The sequence below is a fragment of the Rhinolophus sinicus genome, linkage group LG01 (assembly GCF_036562045.2).
Source record: "Rhinolophus sinicus isolate RSC01 linkage group LG01, ASM3656204v1, whole genome shotgun sequence".
In the NCBI taxonomy this organism is placed as follows: Eukaryota; Metazoa; Chordata; class Mammalia; order Chiroptera; family Rhinolophidae; genus Rhinolophus; species Rhinolophus sinicus.
Genome location: NC_133751.1, coordinates 5377935 through 5383934, shown reverse-complemented (window position 1 = coordinate 5383934; position 6000 = coordinate 5377935). Strand labels below are relative to the sequence as shown.

At 45.8% G+C, this 6000-nt stretch overlaps 1 long non-coding RNA gene across 1 annotated transcript in view; it reads right to left on the bottom strand.

Moving 5' to 3' along the window:
• Positions 1-253: 253 nt before the first annotated feature.
• Positions 254-6000, bottom strand: part of LOC141570064 (uncharacterized) — a 29624-nt gene continuing 23877 nt past the window's right edge. The window contains exon 5 of the long non-coding RNA XR_012493868.1: positions 254-1616. This is a non-coding gene — a long non-coding RNA (uncharacterized LOC141570064). The remainder of the gene's footprint in view (positions 1617-6000) is intronic.

Here is a 6000-nt window from a genome sequence, read left to right as displayed (position 1 = left end):
ACATATCAATATTGGCCATCAATTTTAACCAATGTAGACATGAATGTGAGCTGTTAATAACAGGTGGAGCTGTGGGGGGGGGTGAAGGGAGCTCTGCATTTTCTGCTCATTTTTCTGGAAACCGAACACTGCTGTAAAAATTAAAGTCTATTAATTATATATATATATATATATATATATATATATATATATATTTTTTTTTTTTTTTTTTTTAATTTTAAGCTACAGCAGTGTTTATAAGCATGACCAGTTGGAAACAACTTGAGAACCTAGAGATAGAAAAATGATGAGGGAACTACTAAGATGGACAAATAATGTTACCTTTCCAGAATACACAACGGGTTGGTTTCTTTTTTTTAATCTCATGCATACTGATTTAATTTTAGACTCCAAACCCCTGAGAAAGGTGGGGTTATCACCCCTCATTCCCAAAGGAAGCAGCAGCCTCAGGTGGAAAGATGAGAGAGTCCCTACTGGTCCCTGCAGCCACAGGGCACTCAGACCAGGTGTCCTGGCTCCAAGTTCAGGAGTACTTTCCACCGCATCATATCACACAAAAAAGGGGCACCAAAGTGGATGGTGCGCTGCATAGAAAACAAGATAGGGGTGAATATGATAAGTAAGAAAAGCAGAGCTCAAGGAGAAAATGTAAACTAGTGCTGGAGAAGATAATGAAGTTAAAGAGTGGTTAATAGAGTTAAATGTTTGTCAGCTGCTTGTTTGGGTTTTACAAAGTTGGCCAAGTTCATAATGATCACCTTTTAAGACCCCAAACTCAGGGTCTAGGAAGGCACTCTGACTGGTACGGCAGTGCCCTGACTCCCAGAAACTTCTCTGCTGTCTTTGCTTCTCTGTTGAGCACATCCTCACGGGCTTGGCCTTTGGGCACAGGGTCAGAATTCCAACTACCTCAATAGTAATTCTCCCTCCCCAGCCTGTGCACCTCCCCGCCCAGGTTGGCAGTACCGTACCTGCAGACTTAGATGAATATTGGATGATGACAAGTTTGCTAGTCAGAAGAACTCGTTAAAAATGACTCTGTACCCAGTGGGGGAAGTGGCCTCATGGCGCAGACATGCCCGGCTCTTCTGAGCAGGTTATCTGGGCAGACAGGCAGCATGGGTTTCCATGGAAGGCTGCTCGGGCTCCCTGGGTGACCCGAGAGAAGGGGCTGAGGGCTTGTGGCTCCTGGCACCGGCCATGTCTCTCGGTCCTGCCAACCCTTCTTCATGCACCAGTGGGGCGGGCAGAATGAGTAATCACAAAGGGTGGCCACCATGATGTCAAGGGTGACCGTTACCCCCATTTTGAAGAGGAGGTTCAGAGGCTCGGGGCAGTACAGTGCTACTCAGGGCTACAGGCCCTGAGCAGAGGTGCTCAGAGCAAATCGCACTCTGAGAAGCCACTGGGGGCTGTCAGCCCTGTTGGAGATGATGACGCGATGCTGGAGAGGGGCTGGGAGTGTGCCCTCCCCCAAGCATGGGGTCTCACTGTGGATGTGAAGAGACAGCCATCTTCAAAGACGCTTACATATTTCATTGCAAGAAAAGGGAACCAACTTGTTTCTGGCAAATAGAGCACACGTGGATGTTTCTTCAGGAGCCTCGTCAGCCAGTCTGTCAAAATTCAAGACATCAGACAATCAGAAGACTCGCCCAAACTTGCAGCCAAAACATGTAACATAATCCAAGAACTGTGTGAAGGGTTCCACCAGCATCACTTCAGGCTCGTGGTCAACAAAAAACTGCGTGTTGGGGTTGAGATTGGGGGGAGGGCTTGTGTCTCACCCTTACTGGCTGTGATTGCTTTTCTCCCACCCATTTTCAAAAAAATGGTATCAGACCATTTTAAACACACACACATGCATACACGCACACACATGCACAGATCCATGTTCGGGGAGAGTGTGTCCCACTCAAAGCTGGCTGGACCACACACACGCAGAGCTGTGAGTCCGGACCCCGCCTTGGTCAGCGCCACACATACCCTGCCAAGCATCAGCCCTGCTGGGAAAGGACTGGGGCCGGAAAATGCCAAAATAGCAATTCCGATTGAAGAAATCTGTTCCTCAAATGATTTGGGAGCAAAGATACCTGCTAATTCTTTTCCTGAGTATATTTATGATGTTTTCCACTTGAAAAATCACCAACAAAGGAACAGGAAACAATAGTGCTAAAAAAATTTCCATTTCCAAGGGAAATGTGATCCCTTTTGGAGGAACCCTGCCCAGATCTGTAACTAGCCAACCCAACCATAGACTAAACGCCAAAGGAAACCAGTGTGTGTGCCTAGGTATGTGTGCTGGCGACGTCAGCCCGCCAGGACATCCCATCCCCTCTGCAGCAGCGAAAAACCACCTCCAGTGTGAGGGGCCTGCAGCCCCAAGGGAGCCCAGGAAAAGAGCTGCTCCTAAGGCCCAGGTAAGCCCCTCTACCACTCCGTGTGTGTGCACACACGCACACACGCGCAAACACTCACACATACACAGTGTACATTCTGCTTCACTGTGTTTAAATGTTTGTACTACATGAAAGGGACAATTAGAGGCTGGGCACAGAGTGGAAGGGACACTTGCTTTCCCCTGTATATCTCTTTGTGCCTTTCGAATTTTGCATGTGTGTGTGTGAGTGTGTGTGTGTGTGTCCTGTGGGGGAACGGTTCTTCTAAGAGACGTTGGCACAACTTCTTTATCTCCAACAAGGACACACCCTCCTTCAGAAGCAAGCCACGCCCTCCTCTCTCCTCTCACCTCCAACTACACATACGACACACAACACACACACTTCAACACACTACACACACACACACCTCAGACACCCCCAGCACACTCCCCACACACCACACAGTACATACAGCATACACACCGTCCTTACACACACACCACACACAAAAACACACACACACACACAAACCTGTGTGCATTTGTTCAGGAAGCGTCTTTCGCCAGCCCCTGGCCCAGAGGACACCTCCCACAGCACTGAGGAGCCCAGGCGACGGCAGGGCTCAGCCTGCACTGCAGGTCAAAGTCAGGTCACCTGCAGTTTGGACCCTAAACCTCCAGGATTCAGTGCCACCTAGAGGCTCCTCTGTTGCACTATTTGGCAATTCTGATCAAAGGGGAGCACCAGAGGTTGGCATCAAGAAGTGGGGAGAAGGGGCTGGGAGCCTGAGATGCAAAAAGAAGGTGCCACCCTTCTTATTAGGACTTGGGGAGCTGGGGCTGCCCCTTCGAGGTGCTGGCCAGGCCATCACGACAGCTGGAAGTGTTCCACTGCTCCTGCAACTTCGCTGCTCCACGCTTTTTATATATTTGCGATTCCTCCTTTTACACACATGTGTATACACACACATATTTGTTTTCTAATTATAAAACTAAAGCATTTGAAAAGATGCTAAGCGTCATTAGTCATCAGAAAATGCAACCTAAAATCAGACACACCCACCAGAATGCTTGTATGAGTGACACTAAATGTTGGGGAGACTCATACCCACTTGCAGGCCAACCCCCTGGGAAAGTGGCCAACCCCCTGGGAAACTATTTGGCACCTCTGTTAAATGTGACCACATGCAGCCCCTAGCACCACAGTTCCACTCCTGGCACATATCTGCGAACACAGAGACCTGCTGCCCACCACAGGGGACCACAGGCCTCTCAGCTGGGTCCTTCACCTTGCAGGGGAAGGGCACGGAGCCCCGGTGGCTCCCACACGCTGTGGCATCACAGGTGTGGATGGTCCCCTCCACCCTGTTCTCTCTCCAACCACACCGGCCAAGCCTGCAATTGTCAACGAAAAACCATTTGCCTCCCCCAGGGGATATCTGACAACACTGGGAGACATTTTTGGCTGCCACAAGTGGGGAAGGGTCGCTACTGGCATCTAGCGGGTGGAGGCCAGCGATGCGGCTCGATACCCCACAGCGCACAGGGCAGACCCCACAAGGAAGGGTTATCCAGCCAAAACGCCAGCAATGTGAGGCTGAGACACCTTGCCCTGCGTGCTCAACCGTGGAGCAGTGGTGCAAGTTAGTACTGCTTTTAAATAACTGGACTTCTTAGCTAAAAGTTTAGAACCAAAAATCTAAGTAAAGGAGAGCCCTGTTATAATGTAAATGCATTTGCCTGTATTGGAAAGAACAAAGCTGCATGATGAAAATGTCACAGCATGAGATAGCGGGCGTATTTCCCAGAGCTTACGTGCGTTTTTAGTTCTTCCTTTATCAGTTGTGGGAGCCACTCTGTACTCCAGCTAACGCCTCGTTCCTTCACCGTGAAGCTTGTGGCTGCATCCACATGCGAAAGTTTTCATGTGGAGCCATTCAAGTCGATGGAAATACATTTCTGCATATTCTTTCCTCCCCTGAACAATGTCTTGTTCAACATTCCTTTTGCCTAACTGGGTAATTTAATTATGTTTAACTATGAGATTGATGATTAAAAGGTCAACATAGGCAAAATGAACTAGACAAATGATCTATTAGAGTTGACATTAACTGAAAATTGTTTCTACCCACCATGAATTTATCATGCATTTATTTAATAATGCATAGAATTTACTGGATGCCACAGGAGGCACAAAAGTAGAAGAAATACCCCTACATAAATGAGGTATCTGTGTGCTCATTTTTTCCCAAATGTTTTCTAGAATGTGGCTCTTTGGTGTTTTAGAAACCCGGAAGGCTTTTTCAATAACTGTTTTATTTATTAATTTAAGCTATTCAAATACAATCCAACTATATTTCAAAATTTACTCTGGCTGTTCTGCTTTTGAAAAATTAAGTATTATCCTTTGGAAAACAGAGTTTTATAGAAGAAACCAAAACCCAGCTGCTCAAAACATCTCAGCAGAAACTTAAGGAATCTGTAATCCTCAGTGGTTGCCCAGAGTAATTTAAGGCATCAGTGTAGGAGGAAAGCCAATCTTCTTATCAATAATTTGTTTCAAATTTCAAAAGTAAGCCATGCACATCATAAACTAAACTCCAAGTAGCACCAAAGGTTTACACTGAACAAGTAGGTCTCCCTCTTGTCTGGTTTCCCGATCCCCACATTGTCAACAGGTTTTGTGTATTTTGTCAGAAATTCTTTATGCATACAACAACAAAACATATTTTTATAAATTGGGGCTTAAACACGTTTGTTTTGCAGGTTGCTTTTTTAAATTTTGTATTATGGTAAAATATACGTAATGAAAATTTACCATCTTAACCATTTTTAAGTATACAGTTCAGAAGTGTTAAGTGCATTCACACTGTTGTGCAACCATCATCTCCAGAACTTTCCATCTTCCCAAAGTGAACTCTATACCCATTAAATAATAACTCCCCATGCTTCCTTCCCCCAGCCCCTGGCACCCACCATCCAGAGACTTTCTGTCTATAAATTTGACTATTCTAAGGACCTCACATGAGTGGAATCATACCGTATATTTGTCTTTTTTGTGACTGGCTTGTTTCACTCAGCATAATATCCTCAGGGTTCATCCATGTTGTAACCTGTATCAGAATGTCCTTCCTTTTAAAGGTTGAATAATATTTTGTCATATAGATAGACCACATTTTACTTATCCATTCATCTGTCAGTGGACACTGGGTTGTTTCCACCTTTTAGCTACTGTGACTAACGCTGCTATGAACATGCACGTACAAATATCCCTTTGAGACCCTGCTTTTAATTCTTCCGAGCATCCAGACTCAGAAGCGGAATTGCTGGATCATATGGTAATTTAATTTTTTAAGGCACTTCCAGAATGTTTTCCACAGAGTCTGCACCATGTTACATTCTCACCAACAGTGCACAGGGGTTCAAGTTTTTCCATATCCTCGCCAACACTTGCTATTTCAGTTTTACTGATAGTGGCCATTTTAATAGGTATAAGGTGGTATCTCAGTGTGGGTTTGGGTTTGCGTTTCCTAATGATCGGTGATGTTGAGCATCTTTTCCTGTGCTTATTGGCCACTTGTATAACTTCTGTCCACATTCTGTGGGTTAGAATGCAGGCA